General features: G+C 36.4%; 1 long non-coding RNA gene across 5 annotated transcripts in view; it reads right to left on the bottom strand.

Moving 5' to 3' along the window:
• LOC307191226 overlaps positions 1-24,023 on the bottom strand; it is a 750,426-nt gene that overhangs the window by 343,428 nt on the left and 382,975 nt on the right. For all 5 annotated transcript variants that reach the window (XR_013829650.1, XR_013829651.1, XR_013829652.1 and 2 more), the window contains 2 exons: positions 15,373-15,543; positions 14,157-14,247 (listed from right to left, as the gene is read on the bottom strand). This is a non-coding gene — a long non-coding RNA (uncharacterized lncRNA). The remainder of the gene's footprint in view (positions 1-14,156; positions 14,248-15,372; positions 15,544-24,023) is intronic.

The raw sequence follows: 24,023 nt of genomic DNA, 5'->3' as shown, positions 1-24,023 counted from the left end.
CCAAGTGCCAAGAACACAGCCTAAGATGTAATAGGCACTCAATAAATAGCTCTCTAGTCTAACTGGAATTTATTTTAGTATATGGTGTAATATAAGTACTTGAACATTGTTATTCTAATATAGCTAATTAACTTTATAAAACCTGTTTACTGTGTGCTGTTTCCCTTTATAGTGATTTATTATACATCCTATATCACATATTAAATTATTTTATAGGTTATATTTGGGGGTTCTCTAATATATTTCATTGGTTCCTCTACCCGTAGAACTTTTAAAAATAGTTCTATGATACACTTTGATATTTTATAGGAATAATCCTTCCCTGTTACTCTGATTTATAGAAAGTTCTCCATTATAATAACTTTATATTCTTTCAAAATACCTTTAGAAGTACTTTGTCACATGGAAAACTATCACTGGAATTTTTATCAAAACTATAATTGATTTGGGAATGATTGATACTTTAAAATACTTATTCTTCCTAGTATGATAAGCATCTCTTTATTAAAAACCATTTAGGTAGATTGTTATAGTTTTCTCCATGTAAATGTCCATATTTTCTAATATTAAGGTCATTCTTTTGTCAGTTATCTTTTTACTGGGATTGAAAATGAGATTTCCAAATTATACATTTTCATTTATTGTTGTTTGAATTAATTAATTAATTTGTATTGTTGAAATGTAAAAAGGCTATTGATTTTTACATTTTTCCCAATCAGAACAACAAAAAGAAAAAAAAATAAATGAAAGCAGTTTAAGGGACCTCTGGGGCAATATCATGTATACCAACATTTGAATTATAGGGGTCCCAGAAGGAGAAGAGAAAGAAAAGGGTTTAAAATATATTTAATAAAATTATGGTTGGAAACTTCTGAACCTGGAAAATGATACAGATATCTAGGTATAGAAAGCACAGAGGGTCCCAAACAAGGTGAATCCAAATAGACTCACAACAAGACATATCATAATTAAAATGGCAAAAGTTAAAGAGAGAATTCTAAAGGCAGCAAGAGTAAAACAAAGAGTCGTATACAAGGGAACCCCTCATAAGGCTATCAGCTGATTTTTCTCGACGCCAGAAGGGAGTGGCATAATATATATAAAGTGCTGAAAGGGAAAAACCTGCAACCTAGGATACTCTACCCAGAAAGATTATCATTTAGAATTGAAGAAATAAAAAACTTCTCAGATAAGCAAAAACTAAAAGAATTCATCAATCCTAAACTGACCTTAAAAGAAATGTTAAAGAGCCTTTTCTAAGTGAAAAAGAAAAGGCAATAGCAAGAAGTAAGAATCTATATGGAAGGAAAAATCCCACTAGCAAAACCAAATATATAGTAAAAAAAAAAAGTGGATCAACCACTTAAAAGAAGCTAATATGAAGACTGAAAGACAAAAAAATTGTAAAATCAACTATAACTACAATAAACAGTAAAGGGATAAACATGAAGATGTAAAACATGATATCAAAAAATGAAGCATGAGTGGTGCTGGGAAAACTGGACAGCTACATGTAAAAGAATGAAATTAGAACACTCCCTAACACCATACACAAAAATAAACTCAAAATGGATTAAAGACCTAAATGTAAGCCCAGACACATAGGCAGAACACTCTATGACATAAATCACAGCAAGATCCTTTTTGACCCACCTCCTAGAGAAATGGAAGTAAAAACAAAAATAAAGAAATGGGACCTAATGAAACTTAAAAGCTTTTGCACTGTGAGTGGGAATGTAAATTGATACAGTCACTATGGAGAACAGTATGGAGGTTTCTTAAAAAACTAAAAATAGAACTACCATATGACCCAGCAATACCACTACTGGGCATATACCCAGAGAAAACCATAATTCAGAAAGACACATGCACCCCAATGTTCACTGCAGCACTATTTACAATAGCCACGTCATGGAAGCAACCTAAATGCCCATCGCCAGACGAATGGATAAAGAAGATGTGGCACATATATACAATGGAATATTACTCAGCCATAAAAAGGAACAAAATTGGGTCATTTGTAGAGATGTGGATGGATCTAGAGACTGTCATACAGAGTGAAGTAAGTCAGAAAGAGAAAAACAAATATCATATATTAATGTATATATGTGGAACCTAGAAAAATGGTACAGATGAACCAGTTTGTAGGGCAGAAATAGAGACAGATGTAGAGAACAAACGTATGGACACCAAGGGGGGAAAGTGGCAGGAGGGCTGGTGGTGGTGGGATGAATTGGGAGATTGGGATTGACATATATACACTAATATGTATAAAATAGATAACTAATAAGAACCTGCTGTATAAAAAATAAAATAAATTCAAAAAAATAAATAAAATTTAAAATAAAACAAAAAAACAAAACATGGGGAAGGGAGTTAAAAAATGTAGATCTTTAAAATGTGGTTGAATTTAAATGACAACCAGTTTAAAACGAGTAATATAGATCAACATATATGAACCTCATGGTAACCACAAATCAAAAACCTACAATAGATACACAAAAGCTAAAGAGAAAGGAACACGAGCATATCACTAAAGAAAATGATCAAACCACACGGGAAGAAACTAAGAGAAAAAGAAAAGAAGAGAGAAAAACTATAAATACAACCATAAAACAAACAATAAAATGGCAATAAATACATACCTGTCAATAATCACTTTAAATGTCAATAGACTAAATACTCTAATAAAAAGACATAAAGTGGCTGATTGGGTGAAAAAACAAGACCCATCTATATGCTGCTTACACTATATTCACCAGACTAAGACATACAAACACTGAAAGTGAGGAAATAGAAAAAGACACTCCACACAAATGGAAATGACAAGAAAGCTGGAGTAGCAGCACCCATATCAGACAAAATGGACTTTAAAACAAAGTCTATAACAAAAGATAAAGAAGGACATTACATAATGATACATAAAGATGAGAACATAATAACACTCATTAACATATGCACCTAATGTAGGAGCACCTACATATATAAAGCAAATATTAACAGACATCAAGGGAGAAATTGACAATAATACAATAATAGTAGGGAATTTTAACAACCCACTTACATCAATGGACAGATCATCCAGACATAAAATCAATAAGGAAACAGTGGTCGTAAATGACACATTAGACCAGCTGGACTTACCAGATATCTACAGACATTCATTCCAGAAACAGCAGAGCACACATTCTTGTAGAGTGCACATGGAACATTCTCCAGGATAGGTCACATGCTAGGCCACAAAACAAGTCTCAACAAATTTAAGAGGATAAAACTTATATCAAACATTTTTTCTGACCACAATGGTATGACATTAGAAATCAATTACAGGAAGAAAAATGGGAAAAACACAAACACACAGAGACTAAACAACATGCTACTAAAAATTAACAGGTCAATGAAGAAATCAAACAGGAAATCAGAAAATACCTTGAGATATATAAAAGTTTAAAAGAAAACCCAACTTCCCAAAATCTATGGGATGCAGCAAAAGCAGTTCTAAAAGGGAATTTTACAGCAATACAAGGCTCCCTCAAGAAACAAGAAAAATATAAACAACCTAACCTATCATCTAAAGGAATTATAAAAAGAAGAGAAACAAAGCTGAAAGTCAGTAGAAAGAAGAAAATAATAAAGATCAGAGAGGAAATTAATAAAATAGACACAAGCAAAAACCACAATAGAAAACAGCAATAAAACCAAGAGCTATTTTTTTAAGATAAACAAAATTGATAAACCTTTAGCCAAACTCATCAAGAGAAGAAGGGGACCCAAATAAGCAAAATAAAAAATGAAAGAGGAAAGATAACAATCAATATCACAGAGATACAAAAAAATCATAAGAGAATACTACAAACAGTTATATGCCCACAAATTGGACGACCTAGAAGAAATGGACAAATTTCTAGAAACATATTAACACCCAAGACTAAATCAGGAAGAAATAGACAATCTGAAGAGACAGATCATTAGTAGTGAAAAAACTCCCAATAAACAGAAGTCTAGGACCAGACGGCTTCACAGGGGAATTCTACCAAACACATAAAGAAGAACTAGTACCCCTCCTTCTCAAATTATTCCCCAAAATTGAAGGGGAGGGAACACGTCCAAATTCATTACATGAGATCACCATTTCCCTGATACCAAAAGCAAAGACACTACCAAAAAAAAAAAATTAAGGCCAATATCTTTGATGAATATAGATTTAAAAATACTCAACAAAACATTAGCAAAAGAAATTAAACAATATATAAAAAGGATCATAAATGAAGATCAAGTAGAATTTATTCCAGGGATGCAAGGATGGTTCAATATCCACAAATTAATCAATGAGACACCACAGTAGCAAAATGAAAGATGAAAATCATATGATCATCTCCACAGACTCAGAAAAAGCACTTGACAAAATTCACCATCCATTCATGATAAAAATTCTCACCAATATTGGTGTATAGCAGGGGTCCCCAACCCCCAGGCCGTGGACCAGTACCAGTCCGCAGCCTGTTAGGAACAGGGCTGCACAGCAGGAGGTGAATGGTGGGCGAGCGAGCGAAGCTTCATTTGTATTTAAGGCTGCTTCCCATCACTTGCATTACCACTTGAGCTCCACCTCCTGTCAGCATTATGGTGTGTTGTATAATCATTTCATTATATATTACAATGTAATAATAGTAGAAATAAAGTGCACAATAAGTGTCATGTGCTTGAATCATCCCAAAACCATTCCTCCCCTACCCCCACCATGGCTGTGGAAAAACTGTCTTCCACGAAACTGGTCCCTGATGCCAAAAAGGTTGAGGACCGCTGGTATGGAGGAAAGATATCTCAACATAATAAAGGCCATTTATGACAAACCCACAGCTAACATTATACTCAACAGTGAAAAGCTGAAAGCATTTCCCCTAAAATCAGGAACAAGACAAGACTCTCACCACTTCTATTTAACATAGTGTCTGAGGTCTTAGCCACACCAATCAGACAAGAAAAAGAAGTAAAGGGGACTTCCCTGGTGGTCCAGTGGTAAAGAATCTGCCTTCCAATGCAGAGGATACAGGTTCAATCCCTGGTCGGGGATTGAATATAGCATGGTCCCACATGCTACAGGGCAACTAAGACTGTGCACCACAACTTTTGAGCTCGCATGCCTCAACGAGAGAGCCCACATGCTGCAAACTACAGAGGCCATGCGCTCTGGAGCCTGCGCGCCACAACTAGAGAGAAGCCCAAGTGCTGCAACTAGAGAGAAGCCTAAGCACTGCATTGAAGAGACCGCACGCCATAATGAAAGATCCTGCATGCCTCAACAAAGATCCCATAGCCGCAACTAACACCAGATGCACCCAAAGAAAAATAAATAGAGAAAATAAATAAATAAATAGAAAAGAAAAAGAAGTAAAAGGTATCCAAACTCGAAGGGAAGAAGTAAAACTCACTATTTGCTGATGACATGGTATTATATATCAAAAACCTTAAAGTCTCCACCAAAAATACTATTAAAACTAATATGTGAATTCAGTAAAATTGCAGGATACAAGATACAGAAATCTGTTGCTTTTCTCTACACTAATAATGAACTACTAGAAAGAGAAATTAAGAAAACAATTCCATTTACAATTGTATCAAAAAGAATAAAATAACTAGGGATAGATTTAACTAAGGAGGTGAAAGACCTATATTCTGAAAACTCTAAGACACTGATGAAGGAAATTAAAGATGATACAAATAAATGGAAAGATATTCCATGTTCAATACTACCCAAAGCAATCTACAGATTTAATGTAATCCCAATCAAAATACCCAAGACATTTTTCACAGAACTAGAACAAACCGTTCTAAAATTTATAGGTATCATGCTCCCTGACTTCACACTATACTACAGAGCTACAGTCAGCAAAACAGTATGGTACTGGCACAAAAGCAGACACGTGGATCAATGGAACAGAACAGAGAGCCCAGAAATACACCTATGCACCTCTGGTCAATTAATCTATAACAAAGGAGGCAAGAATATACAATGGAGAAAAGATAGCCTCTTCAGTAAATGGTGGTGGGGAAACTGGACAGCTATACATAAAAGAATGAGATTAGAACATTTCCTCAAACCTTATACAAAAATAAACTCAAACTGGATTAAAGATCTAAATGTAAACCTGAACACCATAAAACTCCTAGAAGAAAATATAGACAGAATACACTTTGACATAAATTGTAGCAATATTTTTTTTTATCTGTCTCCTGAGGCAAAGGAACTAAAAGTAAAAATAAACAAATAGGACCTAATTAAACTTAAAAGCTTTTGCACAGCAAAGGAAACCACTGACAAAACAAAAAGGCAACCTACTGAATGGGAGAAAATACTTGCAAATAATATGAGTGATAAGGACTTAATACCAAAAATATATAAACTGCTTATGCAACTCAATATAAAAAAACCAAACAACTGAATTAAAAAATGGGCAGAAGACCTGAATAGACCTTTTTTCAAAGAAGATATATAAATGGCCTATAGGCATATGAAAACATTCTCAACATCGACAATCATCAGAGAATTGCAAATCAAAATAAAAAATGAGATATCACCTCACACCTGTCAGAATATCAGGAAAAGGTCTACAAATAACAAATGCTGGAAATGATGTGGAGAAAAGGGAGCCCTAATACATTGTTGCTGGGAAAGTAAATTGGTGCAGCCCCTATGGGAAACAATATGGAGGTTCCTCAAAAAACTGAATATAGAACTATCATATGATCTAGAAATTCCACTCCTGGGTATATATCTGAAGAAAATGAAAACACTAATTCAAAAAGGTATGTGCACCCCAATGTTCATACCAGCATTATTTATAATAGCCAAGATATGGAAGCAACCTAAGGGTCCATCAGCAGATGAATGGATAAAGAACATGTGATATATATACACAATGGAATACTACTCAGACATAAAATTAATGAAATTTTGCAGTTGTGACAACATGGATGGACCTGGAGGTTATTATCCTTAATGAAATAAGTCAACAGGGAAAGAAACACTGTATGTTAACACTTATACGTGAAATCTAAAAAAATTAAACCAAAGATTGTATATAACAAAACAGAAACAGACTCACATGTATAGAGAACAAACTAGTGGTTACCAGTGGGGAGAGGGAGGGGGACGGGCAAGATAAGGGTAGTGGATTAAGCAATACAAACTACTATGTATAAAATAAATAAGCTACAAGGATATATTGTACAGCACAGGGAATATAGCCAATATTTTATAATAACTTTAAATAGAGTAAAATCTATAAAAACATAAAATCACAATAGTTTCAGTTGTACACCTGAAACTAATATAATTTGTAAATCAACTGTACTTCAATAAAAAATAGTAAAATAAAATTAAAAAGATTTTTCAGTAGTTATTTTCATACCCTCAGCTGAAGTCAATCAAAGAAAATACAGTTAATTCATTAAGTAAAATATCTCTTTCTCACTGAAAGGCCTATTCTAAAATCAAGTTTCTGACGACAAAGTAATAATAATAATGACAAAGTAATAACAATAATAATCACTCCCATTTAGCAAATGTTTCAAAATGGAAGAACTCAATTTTGGAGCTTTATTTTCATTTTTTTCTATCTTAAGATACTACATAATTAAACAGAATTGCTTTAGTCTTATAGCATAAAAAAATTCATAGTCAAATTTTCAATTACTGCTTCTCAGATTCCTCTTCCTTTCTTCTACCACCCAAAGCTGGTTCCCCTCTCTCCTAACCATTCTGCAGCCTGATTCATGCTTCCTGATTCAAAATTAAAGCCCATCTGAGAAAGATCAGAACTGGAGGATAAGTATGCTAGAAGTATGAGTGGTGGTGAGGATTTGTGGAAAAATAATATGTGCTGCTTGTTAGGATCAGCCTCTTACTGTTTCTTTTCCATTAAAAGGAAAGTCTAGAGTTGACTGCTGCTACTGAAAATGTCCCTGCCTATGATACGTTATTTATTTACACAGAAAAACATTTCCTTACAGCTGTTTTTGAACATTTAAATAAATCACACCTCCCACAATAATGTAGAGATAAGGGGCCAGCAGAGCTCTCAGCTGGCAATGCTCAGCTTAACCCACTTACATTCATTAGGACACAGGAGTTTAGGGCACAGCATTTATTATAATCCGTGACTACAAGAAAATGTGAGATGAAATACATTAAATAAATTAAACATGCATTAAACGTCCCTGAATCACAGTTCAATTTCACTAAGTGAACCAACAGTAAATTATTGATAGTTTGGTCCCCTTTAAGAGAACAAAGCAGCGACTGATTTCAGTGTACTGGGTAAATTAGGCACTATATGCATTTCATTCATGACCTGCACATCTCACATCTCACATTGCCACAATACAATTATTTTTGACTTCAAAGTCTGTTCATTGGTCCCATGAAACCGATGGCTTGGAAAAATCGAAGACATGGGAAAGAAACCTCTGAAGTTAATGAACAGTGTGGTGGATTCCTCTATGGATGTGATCACATTGTGATGGGGATATCATGATGGACTCCAGTTCCCAAAGTCAGCATCACCAATAAAAGTAAGAATGCCTTGGTAATCCAGCAACATGTACCAAGGTCTACAAATGGTTAAAATTACCTTTACAATATTCCATTGTGGTATTATTTACAGTTCCCTTTGTTATTTAATAAAGAACATTCACCTCCCGCTGACCAAATAATTTACTGCACATTTTAAACTGTCTAAAGGATTATGGTGTGTGTGTGTGTGTGTGTGTGTGTGTGTGTGTGTGTGTATTTGTGCACAGGGAGGGGTAATTTTTAAGGCAAGACCTGTGAGATATCATCAATCATTAATGTCTTTTTAAATATGGCTAAGATAAATTTAAACCTCAAGATACAGTAGATTCCTTAATCCAGCATTCCATTCTATGCATGCTACCTCTACAAGGTGATTTTCTTTATAATACACCAATAGCAAAGAAAGAAACCGTTAGAGCAAGGAGCTGTGACTAAAGCAGAAGCTGAGTTATTGCTCTGCACTGTTTTCCTCATGTGAAGCTATTACGGACTTGAATCGTGTCCCCCCATACCAAATTCATATATTGAATACCTCACCCCCAGTGCAACTGTGTTTGGAGATAGGTCTTTAGAGAGATAATTAAGGTTAAATGAGGTTACGTGGGTAGGGCCCTTATAGGATTGGTGTCCTCATAAGCAGAGGAAGAGACACCAGAGATTCGCTCTCTACACACAACCACAAAGGCAAGGCCATGTGAGCACACATCAAGAAAGTAGCCATCCACAAGCCAGGAAGACAGCCTTCACCAGAAACCAAATTTGCTGGCACCATGATCATGGACTTCTAGCTCTACAACTTTTCGAAAATAACTGTCTGTTGTTTAAGCTGCCCACTCTGTTGCATTTTGTTACAGCAGCCTGAGCTGACTAATATGGAAGGTCATCTTTTAATTGTTTGCTCTCCTCTTGTAGCCTCTGAACTTCACTTGCAACTTCCTACCTTCATCCATCTCTTAACTTCAGTGTCCTCCCAAGTTGGGGAAATCAGAGATTTAGACATTGTGGTGTTTCTGTCTTTAATGCAGTTGTGGATTTCTTTTATTTCTGCAACATGTAATTTATTATTTTCTGCTAACCATTCAAACACACTGAAGTTTTGGATCCATGTCTTCTGGTTTTGGCTTTGGTCATGTTGCTTCTATTGCTATCAGAAGTGTCAGTGGGAGCAGACACAGATTGGACCCTAAATATGTGTTTACTTTGCTCACTGGGATCCTAACTGGAAGGATGTAACATCACAGATGCATCAAACCCTCTTCTGTACCAATGTGGTGTCAAGATCTTTACTTTAAAACATGCTTTCAATCTGTCAGATTGCCAAGTTTTAGGATGATGGTGACAACTTTGATGAAGGGCCTCAGAATTTGAGCTTGTGCCTGTGCCTTGATGCTCAGGACATGCTCCATCTTCATCATATTCATCAAAAGCAAGGGCATCACTGCGAGGGAATCCCTGAGAGTTCACCTTTAATAATAATAATAATAATAATAATAGTAGTAGTAGTAAAAAGCCTGTCTTGGTGGGTCATTTATGGGATGAGGGGGCTGTGTATTCTTCTTGCATCAGTACATTTATTTTAGTTTCCTATTAATTCTTATAGTTTTTCAGTTCATTCTTCTTTTTTCTTAGTATATAATTATACCATCTGCAAATGAGGATAATTTTGCATTTCCTTTCTAATAATTATACCTCTTATTTCAGTTTCATACCTTATGGCTTTGATTAGTGCTTTCAGAACAATTAGATAACAATGATAATAATAGGCATTTTTGTTTTCCACCTGATTTTAATTGGATATTATTAAAAATGAAGTCCGCCATTGATTTGAGATGAATATTGTTACAGAAACAACATATGTTAGTGAAATTTTATATGTGAGTTCAAAAAGATAGTTAAAAATAAATGAGTGTAAATTTTTTCTAGATTTTTTCTGATTTTATTGAAATTACCAATTTTTTTTTTCTTTCTGACCTATTGTAGGAAGTAGGACACTAATTGTTTTCCTAATAATCAACTAATTTTGTATAATGCACATGATTTTGAATACAAAATGGATAAACCAGACCACCCTCTAAGGAACGTTTAATCACTAAACATGTTGAACACATTTCTGCCCTGTAAAAGATTTATATTCAACTATGATCCCAATCAGCAAGCTTCTCTTCCCACTAAAGCGAACAAATTATAATCCTTTCAACTGCTGCATTAAATAGAAAACAGACTGCTGATTATACAGAAAGAGGAAAAACAGACATAGGACAGAGCATGCAGATTAGAAAGGAGCCATTCCCCCCTCAATACTAAGTAAATAGAAGTAGGCATTTTGCAAAGTGCATTAAAGGGAACAGACTGCTGTAGAAATCAATTGATAAAGACTTGTCAACTAAAACAAACTTTGAGCAATTACATTAGCAAATAATTAGAATAATGTGTAAATAGTAGTAAGGACCCTGCAACAAAGGAACCACATGGATTGGTGTCTCCTCCTTTTGTGCCCATAGCATTCTGGGCTTATCTCTATTATTCAGTAGTATATTTAGTATCAGGAAGGATACTACTGAACAACAGGACTTATGATTGCAGTTATGAGAAATAATTTAATGGCATTAAGCGGGAAGTGCCCTGACACTTTGCAGTGGGAGAATATTTGTCTCCAGCTGAGACTCCAGCAAGTAAACAATGATTCCTGTCCAGAGGAAATCTATTTAACTCTCCCTGTATTAAAAGCATAAAAGAAATTCATGCACAGAAAGAACTCTCATCATGGCCAAAATGCAGCAGGCAGAGCCACTGAGTGGAAGGTGACTTATCATACATCATAGTTACTGGAAGTTTCCATATGGAGCTGGCACCCTATATAATATATTGAAAAGCCAATCCCATAAGAAACAAGTGATAAAGATTTGGAAAGAAGTATCCTGTAGTGAAAAGATGGTGGGAGTTAACATCAGGGAGCTGAATCTTGGTTGAGATATTTCTACATGTCCATGAGCAGTTACATAAAATCTGAGACTATTCTTCTTCATCTGTAAAAAGGATATAATAATATTCACCTTGAGAAGATATCAGAACTATTTGAAATGTGTATGTTTAGCACAGGGCCACATATGGTAAGTATTCAATAAGACATGGTTTGTTACTTTATTATTATTGAAGCAAACCTAGAGAAATATAACAGATACTTTAAAATATATTTAGATAGAAATGAAGACCCTGACACAAAGAAGTGACATTTTCAGGACAGAACACTGTGGGGCAAGAATGTGGAACACAGAAAAATATGAATAAAACTTGGGAAAGAGAACCTCAGTATGCATGAGGGTGGGGAGGGAAGGCTCTCCCCTAAGCTCTTAGTCAAAATTAGTCCCTCAGGGAGGAAAATGGGAAATTTGTATCTGAGTACACAATATATATTTTACAGGTATTTGAATTTATGTTCATATTAAGGTATAATAACACATGCATTGTTTCATTCTGAAGTATGGGATCCACAATTCTCAAGGAATCTTCTCTTGATCTCCATAAAATTCCATGTTACATAACCACATACAGAGACAGCCTCAAAAGAGACCCCAGAAATTCTGGAGTCCAGCATGAGCAGAATGAGTAAGCAGTACCTTTTACAGAATCATGTTTTAATAACACTCATTTTTGCCTGGCCAGATTATGTATCTTAACACATCACCTTGTATTTTATGTGTTTGTTTCAGTGCCTGTGACTACTCATTTAACTGTGAGTTCCCTGAAGGCAGGTACAGTTTTGCTCACCCTTGTTTCTTAACATCATGCACGACAAGCAGTGCTGCCTTAGGGCCACTGTAGGACTTAGACACTTTTTAGAAGCACCGCCTCACATCATTTGAAACATGTTAAATTTTAAGAGCCACATTATGGCTCATTAAAATGATTATTTTTACCATAAAATTTTAAAGATATTTATAATTCTATTTTTGGAATTTGGCTATAAGCCAAATACTTTATGATTGGTGCTAAATTCTCCACAGTGTCATAATGCACACCCAGGAATTCTTGCAAAGTGAAATAATCTAAATAACAAATAGTTTTCAATGGTCACGAAATTTTAATGGAAATGAACCTTAACAATTAATGAGGTTGGAACAATGTTAATTTTGGTAGACATTTAAACATTTATCTAGAAACAATAAATGCTGGAGAGGGTGTGGAGAAAAGGGAACCCTCTTGCACTGCTGGTGGGAATGTGAATTGGTACAGCCACTATGGAGAACAGTATGGAGGTTCCTTAAAAAACTACAAATAGAACTACCCTATGACCCAGCAATCCCACTACTGGGCATATATCCTGAGAAAAACATAATTCAAAAAGAGTCATGTACCAAAATGTTCATTGCAGCTCTATTTACAATAGCCCGGAGATGGAAACAACCTAAGTGTCCATCATCAGATGAATGGATAAAGAAGATGTGGCACATATATACAATGGAATATTACTCAGCCATTAAAAAGAAATGAAATTGAGTTATTTGTAGTGAGGTGGATGGACTTAGAGTCTGTCATGCAGAGTAAAGTAAGTCAGAAATAGAAAAACAAATGCCCTATGCTAACACATATATATAGAATCTAAGAAAAAAAAAAAAAAGGTCATGAAGAACCTAGGGGTAAGATGGGAATAAAGACACAGACCTACCAGAGAATGGACTTGAGGAAATGGGGAGGGGGAAGGGTAAGCTGTGACAAAGTGAGAGAGTGGCATGGACATATATACAATACCAAACGTAAAATAGATAGCTAGTGGGAAGCAGGTGCATAGCACAGGGAGATCAGCTCGGTGCTTTGTGACCACCTAGAGGGGTGGGATAGGGAGGTTGGGAGGGAGGGAGATGCAAGAGGGAAGAGATATGGGAACATATGTATATGTATAACTGACTCACTTTGTTCTAAAGCAGAAACTAACACACCATTGTAAAGCAATTATACTCCAATAAAGATGTAAAAAAAACCCATTTATTATTTTTCATTTTTCTGGGCTTTTTTCTTTTTAATATTTTGGAATCAATGATTTTTTTTTCAGTTCTTAAATATTGTCAATGACCTTTGAAGAGCCAGAAGGCATACTGGTACACCATGGAGTAACCAGCACTGATGGCATAAAGTAGTTGGCCAATTAGTATTTCTGGATTAGATTGGTAATTTGAGAATATACACACGCCACTGGGTATCAGCCAAAGCCACAGCACGGTTTATGGTGCAGTTTTATTTAGTGCTGTCGCTACTAAGCCATTTTACACATAGCAGTGGTTGGCTATGTCAGTAATAATGTTGGCAAGTTGAGAAAGCAGCATTTCTAGAACAAGAGGGTTAAGTTCGCTGTCAGAACAGGCCAGAGGCTGAAGTCATCCCATAGATGTCAGCAGGGGGAAACCCACGTGAAAGCCGACAACCAGAAGTCAAACACCCTCAGATTTTGGAGAGAGAAGTCGGGCCTCACACATATTGGCAATATTAGAGCCAGGCTTTGTGGCTGATACTCATAAAAGGAGAGAGAGCTGCCAGGTGGACTCACAAACATTTCTCTGATTCCACCTTCTCTAGGGAGACCTACCTTGACCACCCCTGCTCCCCAGACCGAGTGTGAATGACTGCAATGAACAGATGCTCCTGAGCACAGGAGGCCATCTTATTCCTCAGATGTACTGTAACAGAAAGAAAACAACAACTTGAAATAGTTGAGAGAGACATTCAAGAGAGCAGTTGGATCAATCCTAGGGTGAGATGGCTTGTGTTTGCTTAGTCACCATCACCCTGGTGGCAATTCTGTCACTCTTAAAGAGCCTTTACCTGTCCACACTGGACCTCTAGGTCTCAACTGGGTCACTATCTTCCCAGGAAACAGTACTGTATTCAAGACTGCACTGTCATCTCTAGGCAGGCTGGAAATAGATTTGAGTTTTAAAGCCTATCTGGATGGATATGATTCGTAAAACCTCTGATTTTTGCACATCGGATTATACTTTCAGGATCGTTCCAGGGTGAGAATCCTAAACACTAGACTTGGAACAGAGTCTAGGTAGATTGCTATTTACAACTGAAAATTTCATTTGCCTTAATGATTCCCAAGTATACCTGAACCTTAACTGGATATCTAACTAACTCCAAATTATGCTTGAATTGCATCAATTATTCAATATTTTTCTTAAAGTGTGATGAGTACAGAATTACCAGTCATCTGTTGGCAGAAAGTTAAGACCTGTACAAAATACATCTCTCTTGGCAATATGTCTCCAGAAATTTGATAATCATATGCATGTTTGGATGCTCTCTTACTAAAAGCTTTTGTGAGATACACAAATGGCAAGTATTGTGTTATAGCTGTCATACTTTAGATAAAATGACCATGTTGCTGGAGCAGAATTAACTAGTCCAAAGATGCTAAGCCTTAGAGAAGAGGGCTAGGAGTTAACATGCATTGAGGATCTACTACGTGTTAATAAGGTCTCTCTCTCCTTCTCACTCTATAGATACAGATAAAGATACATCTTTTGTAAGCATTGCATCGCAATTCTGTTTGTCTGTAACTCTGACCTCTTTCAAAGCAAAATCTGATACCATGTATAACACAAATAGGATTCTAGATGATTTTGGAGCACTTTCTTATTTGCTTAATAACTTTCAGTGGCTCCCTATCTCCCACTGGATCAAGTTTGAATAATTCTGCCTGCTTTTCAAGGTCCTCACTGGTCTCCCTACCCAGCCAGTCTTATTTCTTTTTCTTTCCCACATATTCCCTCTGAGCAACGTGGATCAGTATTTGCACTGACCTGTAAACATATCCTCATTGCCACCTCCAAGGTTCTTTCTTTCCTCTTCTGTCACCTATGCAAATTGTCACCAATTCTTCAAGGATCCCTTCACAGTTCATCATTTAGCAGAGTTCAGTGAGCAGAAATGCTACGGACTTTTGTTGTTGTCATGTTGTAACATGATCTTACCTATAATACAGTAATTCACAAAGCATGGATTTAAAACAATGACATTGTAATGAAGTCAGTGGACATTTATGGCAAAGGAAGCTTTGAGGCTTTATCTCTTTAAAATAAAGCAAAACACATAGCTGAAGCTGAATTGCAAATTACAACTCTAAGTCCTTTGGAATTTAAGGGGTAGCATTTTTCATGAGACCTTAGGTCAACAATGTGGCATTTAATCCTCCATTGAACACTTGAACATAAGCTTGACAAACTCCATTTTTAAAGTTATCAAGTTCTGAAATACAGTCAGTACACAGTATTTGAATCTACGGTGCTACCATCTCCATAATAAATAAAACTTGAGGCGTAAATAAAATATCCACCGTCTTTTCCTTTTCATGAAGGGAGACTGCTCTCCAAAACTGCTCTATAATTCAGAATAAAACTCATAGAGATTAAGCATAATAGTTCATATTTTCTTTATAGGCATTACAAGTAAGCGTAACTATCAAAGTCATACAACTTTTTAGTTTTGAATGACATTCATTGTTCAGCAAAGGTTTTCCACACTCTGGTTTTATGAAATCAGGCAGTTGTCAGAATTATTTATGGAAAGTTTCTTATATTTAAGGATTTTAAGCATAATTTTTAAAAATATCATTTTATGAAGATTTAAGATAATGAACACCAAATGCAATGACCCATTCTTAGGTAAAGAGAAAAATACAGTGCAATTATACATGTCAGATGATCAGGTTTGAATCTGCTACTTTTAATCTAAGGTTGTTGATCTGATAAGAATTTCCTTCTATATAATCTAAAGTTACTTTTCAGTAAAAAAAAAAAAAATCCAACAAGGAAACACAGGCCCTGTGCTAGGTGCCAAGTGGTCAAAATCAGACACAGTTTCTGTCCTAGAGTTTTCAGGTTTGTGGAGAAGACAGACATGATGTACCAGGAAAGTAACAGCAAAATTAGACACGTTTCTGCCCTCAAGGAACTAGGCTACTGTTAGGGAGGGACAGTACTGTGTAAGTAAACAAACAAATACATCATTCCAAATCACAGTTGATCTTATGGAGAAAACATAGTGTACGGTGATGAAGAACAACTAATTTAGACAAAGAGTTAAGAGGTGCTTTTCTTAGGAGAGACACGTGTGCTGAGGGCTAAAGTGTGAGAAAGATCCAGCCATTTAAAGAGGTGTTAGGGAGACGCAAAAGCATGTATAAAGGTCCTAAAACAAACAAACAAAAAGGTCAGTTTGTTCAAAGATCAGAGTGCATGCCACAGTAGCTAGAACAGAGGATGGAAGAGAAGAGAGACATGAAATAAGTTTATAAAAGACAGACTGCAGTCAGATCATCAGAACCATATAAGAAGTATCAAGGAATTTGAATTAGATCCTATGTACAATGGGAGAGCATAAAGGGGGACAAAAATGATTTAAAGTTTAAATTGTTCCTCTTGGCAAATAAATAGACTGTGAAAGAAGGAAGTCCAGTTGGACACTATTGCTGCCCTCCAAGGAAGAAGAGAGAGCATATTGTACTAGAGAGAAAGATAGAGAAATAGAGACCTGAGGTAGATTTCGAATCTAGGCTCAAAGAATCTGTTGCTAGATTGGCTGGGGCAATGCAGAGGATTAAGAAAAGTAAATTAAGGATGACGCCCAGGTTTCTGGCTTAAGCAACTAAGTGGATACTACTGACATCTACTGAGTTGAGGAAGTTTGAAAGTAGAATGAAATTTAAAGCAAGGTGGGGTGGGATAGAGAGGAATTCAGCTGTAGTCACAGAGATTTTGAGATGCCTGTGAGATATTCTTTTTGAAATGTCAGGTGGGCAGTTAAATAGGTATATGAGGATACATTTGAAATGGGCATAATTGAGGGGTCCTCAGTCTGTAAATGATGAATAAAGTGATAGTAATAAGCAGTATCACCAGAAGAGAAAGGGTAAAGAGAGAAGAGAAGGGGATCCAAGCCCAAGTTCCAGAGCAAAAAGTAAAAGTAAGAGACTGAGAAGTGGCCAGTGAAATCTGGGACACCAGACATCAAGCAAATTAAAAGAAGAGAGCGTTTCAGGATATGTGTTGTATTACTGAGAAGTCAAGTACTCTTGGCTTTTACTCATTTATGGATTAACACCTGGGGGGTTATTTTAAAAGGTAAATAATGTTATCAAAATAACATCATGTAACAGTAATAATAATTCAGATACAGTTGGTAAGCTACTTCCACATACATTATCTGACTTGATCCCAACAATAAGTATATTTTATTACTGATTGCATTATACACTTAAAGACACTGGGGCTCTTGCGAGCAACTAATATTTAATAATAAATTCAACAAGTATTGTGAACTCCTGTTGTGAGAGGCAAGTTCTAGACTCTGCAGATATTATCTGTGAACAAAAGAAATCACTTCCCAGTACTCACAGGGACAGTATCCTTTGCAATGATTATAGAGTACCACACAAGGCTAATAATTATTAAGAAGTACAGAGTTTTGACTGCCGAGGTTCACTTTCTAAAATCTTAATTACATTTTATTAACAGTTCAGTAGTGGTAGGTATATTCTAATTGTTGTGCAAGAGGTTCACTTTTTTGAATTCTTGTTACTGTGTTGAATACAAAAATAATACAAGTTTTATGTATTTGAAGACATACTACATTTAGTAAACTAAATATATATGGTTACTCTATGTCAATATATGACATATTGGGGGAGCATCTATCTGCATCTTAAACCTTTCAGAAATCTTACTCACAGAGTTTTTTTTTTTTTTTGCGGTACAAGGGCCTCTCACTGTTGTGGCCTCTCCGGTTGCGGAACACAGCCTCCAGACGCGCAGGCTCAGAGGCCATGGCTCACGGGTCCAGCCACTCCGCGGCGTGTGGGATCTTCCCAGACCGGGGAACAAACCCGTGTCCCCTTCTGGGAAGATCCCACACGCCGCGGAGTGGCTGGACCCGTGTCCCCTGAATCGGCAGGCGGACTCTCAACCACTGCGCCACCAGGGAAGCCCTCACAGAGTTCTTAATAATAGCACTGTTTGCCAAGATAAAAGCATGAAAATCTGTCCTGTTTGTGTCTGACCAAGTCCTTATCCATTTGGGCATTGTCCTGATAGTCTATCAAGGCAGTCATTGGAACATATGGGTTTCCTGATCTCCCATACATATTCTCTATTTTGTTTTCATGGATTACCGTAAGTTTTAGAACTACTTTGACAAAATGCAAGGTTGCTAAGTTTGTGCTTTTTCAAACAATGCAGAAAAAAGAAATATCAACATATTTAATAGCATATACTTTATCTTCATTTTCTTATCCTCTTTTCCTTTAGGAATTTATTCCTGTCTAAAATAATATATGATTCCACAAAAAATGTGGCATCTTATCTGTGAAAGAGTCAGATAACATTAGCGCTTGGTGGATTTATCAATATGTCTGGCACTTAAGAGATTTATGTGTGGGTCATTATGACAGGACATATGTAACATTGATTTTTGTGGCTGGATTCATGCTATCTGGACTTGACTGTATAATCTTGTGTAAGAGCTGCAGACCCTCTGAAAAACTGCTTTGCATTTGTGCTTCTGTTTTGGATAAAATCCATAGTTTAGATTTCTTTGCCCTTCAAAATGACCATGATGGTATCTGTGGCTTTTTTTTTCCCCTTCTGGAATTTACTTTTACTGAAGAACACTTTCTTTTTAAGAAATGAATTTCACTCCTGCCATGACTGAATCATTCTTAAAGCAACTTCAGTTTTACAGAGAGATTTTTGTTTTTCTTCCTTGGCATTTCATAAGGTTAAAGAAGACCTTAACGATAACCTTTGTGTGCAGTACCTACAGTCTGCAGTCATTGGTACATGAGAGTAGATGAATAACTACGTTATTTCCACTAAAAAAAATAAAAGACTTAAAATTCTATTGAAGCAAGTGTGAGCCAGACCAATGTTTCTCAGGGTGGTGGCATTATCCTACAGGGGAAATTTTTTTAAGCATGGGCTATTTTGGCTTGTCATAACAAGACTGGGCACCACTTGTTTTTCATGAGAGAGAGACAAAAATGCTGTGTGTTCTATAGTACACCAACCAAGAATTGTTCTACGTCCCACATGACTTTCAAATGTCCTGCTGGTCATTTACATAGACAAAAATCTGTTTATAATCTGAGCCTAGAATCTAAGTAAATTTTACAGTAAGCACAGTGTATTTTACATAGTTTTCCCTATAGAGATTTTTCCAGGAATGCCAGTACTAAGCAAATTGTGGAAATATTTTATTTTGCTTTATCTGGACTTTAACAAAGAATTGTTTATAATTTCACAAAATCATATCCCTGACAGCAATGTCACTTGTGACTTTTGAGTCACCAATATAACCAATTCAACACACCTGCATCAACCTGTATTTGGAACAGTCACATGTCTGGAATTCCATGTATAGATGCAAGCATCCCACAACTTCATTTTATTTTCTTGTGTAGTCATGACTATTTTCATATTACAATGCATATTATTTCACTTAAATTTATTTCATTTGTTTTTCTTTTATAATAAAAACAGATCATTATATTGGTTTTTTAATATTACACATAGGATACAGTATCTACAATTTAATCTTGAGATTAAAAAGGAGCATTACAAAACATTTGTTATACAAAGGGTTATTGGTTGAACACTAGAGAGAACTTTTGACTTCTGAAACTTATGAGATAAGGGGAACTGTATTATCTCCTGTCTAAAGGGTTTTAGATGCTGTTATTCTGGACAAATTACAGCAGCTTCCCCACCAACTATTTGAGAGCACTGACTAGTTATATTGAAGAGATGTACACCAGGAATTCACCCTTTAGCATCTCTGTATATATGATAGATACAATGGTTTGTTTCATAATGGTCCTGAGAATGAGAGCTACTACCCTGATCTCTTGGATCAGAGCACAGCCTGGAATAAATGTCATTGTAATATAGTGAGAAAACATATCAGAAGCAGCCATTTATGGCCCCATTTATTCAGTCCTGTGTTGGTCCTTGAACCAACCTATATAGCCTGAGGGCCCTGCTGCCTCAGATAGCTTGAACAATAAAGTCTTTCCCCACAGGTACACATCAAACTTCTTTTCTCCAGGAAATTTTATCATTGATTTGTGAAGCTGTAGTCTGCTTGACACTCTCTATGGCTCAACCTGGTATTACAGTCCAAGAAAATTCAGGTAGGCTGTGTGCCCTTAGTCCTCCTCTTCTCCACCCTGCCCCCTCCCTCCAAAGGCTTCCAGAACCATATACAAATGTGCCCTCTGATGGCTGATGATCATCTCATTGTTTTTTTGACACAGGCTCAGCTTTTCACTGTAGTCATTGAACATTTAATTATATGAAATTCACGTAATAAAAAGTAACTAACTTATAAGGTTGTGATAAAATCTTAGCCAGAGGCAAGGATGATTTTTAAAAATCACCCTAATATATCCAGGCACTCTAGTATAATGGTTTTTGTACACAGAATCTGAACCCAAAATTCTCAGGTGCCAATGACAGCTCTGCCATTTATCAGCTCTGTGACCCTGGTCTAGCTACTTAACCTCTCTGGTTTAGTTCTTCTGCACAATAATAGTGATATTACATATCACAATAATAGTGATATTATCTGTGATAATAATAGTACATATCTACCACATAGGACTGCAGTGGGGATTAAATCAGTTAATTTATGCCAAGTGCCTAGAACAACAGCACCTTGCACATAAAAAGCATTCAATAAATATTAGTTATTATCCTTAGGATTATGTTTCTGTTTCTAGGGATATTTATTTATACTTTCAAAGACATTTACTTTACAGGTTTTTCAAGTGAAAAAGAGATCCAGATGCTCCTTTGCTCCTCCTTCAATTCCTCTTGTACTCCAGCAAAAGCATGAGTCCCTCTTTTTCCAAATCACAAGTATGTGAAAAATTAAAATACTTTCCCATGACCTCATGTACTTAAAAATGTGTATTAGGGCTTCCCTGGTGGTGCAGTGGTTGAGAGTCCGCCTGCCTATGCAGGGGACACGGGTTCGTGCCCCGGTCTGGGAAGATCCCACATGCCGCGGAGCGGCTGGGCCCGTGAGCCATGGCCGCTGAGCGTGCACGTCCGGAGCCTGTGCTCCCAAGAGGTCGCAACAGTGAGAGGCCCGCGTACCGCCAAAAAAAAAAAAAAAAAAAAAAAAGTGTATTATGTCTTCCTTCTTGTAAATGTGAACCAAGAGGTGCTTTGGGCATGGGAGGCAGAGGTAGTTCTGTTTAGAGGCTTAGTCATTATGTTTAATTCTGATCCAAGTATGTCCTGGCTTCATCTATAAATCCAGGGATACTACGTAGAAATCTTGCGACCTTACAGCACCATCCTTTATACTTTTTTGAATATTTGTTTCTTCTTTTGGAAAATAAGATTTCAACCTTCTGTTCACATTGTTATTCCAATATGTCTAATACCTCTTCATTACCGTTCAGAACACCAGTGATTACCACTGCACCCAAACATCAATTAATGCTTGATGATGATTATGATGTTATGTATCCAAAACAGAGGAGCCCTTGATTATTCTCCGTCCCTGTGTCATATCTTCAGGGTATATCTTTAATAAATAGAACACTAGATCATCCCTTTGGACTGACTTGCCTAATAATCAGTAAAACTGATTTTGCACCCTGAATTTACTGTAACTTCTTTTTTTTTTTTTTTTTTTGCGGTACGCGGGCCTCTCACTGTTGCGGCCTCTCCCGTTGCGGAGCACAGGCTCTGGCGCGGAGGCTCAGCGGCCATGGCTCACGGACCCAACCGCTCCACGGCATGTGGGATCTTCCCGGACCGGGGCACGAACCCGTGTCCCTTACATCGGCAGGCGGACTCTCAACCACTGTGCCACCAGGGAAGCCCTACTGTAACTTTTTTGTCTCACCTAGGAAGCACAACCTAAAGGTTATGAATTCTAGCCTTCTCTCCTCTGTATAAATTAATAATACTAGGATCATGCCCCCTTCTATTGACTTATATTTAAAATACCTGACATAAGAATTAAGGAAATTCAGCCAGATTTAATCCTTGCTCTCAATAGTTTACATCTCTTTATATTTACTTTTCCATTCCTTCTTTTCCTATTTTTTTTTTTTTTACAGCAATCACTTTGTGGTTTTTATTCCTGGATAATGTTAATGGCTGGATTCTAGTCAACTGGTTAGAAAAATGGGGTTGATGACAGGTAAAGATGAGATCTGCTGGGCCTGAAATCCTGTCCTCAGCAATATTTCTTTTGTCTCCTGGGATCCATTATAAGGCAGTACCATTCATACAGTGTCATGTAATTGTTATATAACACCAGAAATATACTCAAATTTTCAAAGAACTAGAATAAATCTTCCATCCATATAGACATAATTAGAATGATACATTTTTATGTCTACCCAATTCCCTTAGATGTATGTGCTATATTTCCCAAAAGAAAAAGGAAACAAATCCTATGAAATCTGTCAGGGGGTCCCCAAAGGACATTCGGTTGCTTGCTTTAAAAGCACCAAATTTCAGAGAAGCTTGTAGCTGTCCATAACTCAAAGGATTCCTCACTCAAAGACTAATGTCTTTGCTGCTGCACATCATTGTGATTTTCCCTCATAACAGAGGATTCAGAGGTATTAAAGAGGTCTTAGTAAATCAACATTCTTTTATGATAAATTTTAATTAATCATTTGAGTAAGGCAATGTGCCACTACATACATCATATGGAGGAATTCATCACAGTGTCACTTGCTTATTAAAACTTATTATTTAAAAATAACCCTTATTATCATAAAAGCTCCTTAAAGTGGAGGAGGGAAAGATATAAAATGAGGTAGAATGGAGAAAAAGAAAGAGATGGATAGAAAGAAAACACATGTTAAAGACAGGGATGCATTGTAATATTTAAATGCTAACAGTGTGTCTTTGTCACTCATCATGCTTGGAGGTGCAAATGAACAAAAAAGTGGGGAAAAGCACAGTATGTTAAAGCATTATGGGTATGTCAGATAAGCAGTCTGTCTGATGTTTCCACCTCTGCTGGAAAGCTGGCTTAAAACTGTGTGACCTACTCTCCAGATGTCAAAGATAAACTTCAGCGATTGTATAATTCCTCCCACTCTGATAGAGATAAATATGTTCATATTTTTCCCAGCTAATCCTCCTTGTTGGATGATAACATAAGGCTGCAACCATATGACATACAGAGATTCAAGACACGTGAACAAGCATCCAGGCATCCATAATACTGTGTGCCCACTAGGTCATCTTGTTATCAGGGGTCCTTTCAGATTAAATAAATTTGCTGCAAGTTAATGTAAAAATAAATCCACGAACCTGAATCCTCTAAGGCAGCGGTACCAGTCCCTTCATGCACAAAAGAATTGCATGGGAAAGTTTTTAAAAATGCTGATATCCAGGTACTATTAAAGACAAATTAAAAAGGTCTC

Source organism: Stenella coeruleoalba (genome assembly GCF_951394435.1).
Source record: "Stenella coeruleoalba genome assembly, chromosome: 9".
NCBI classification, from domain to species: Eukaryota; Metazoa; Chordata; class Mammalia; order Artiodactyla; family Delphinidae; genus Stenella; species Stenella coeruleoalba.
The sequence above is the reverse complement of the archived record's forward strand: the minus strand, read 5'-3'. Positions and strand labels throughout refer to the sequence as shown.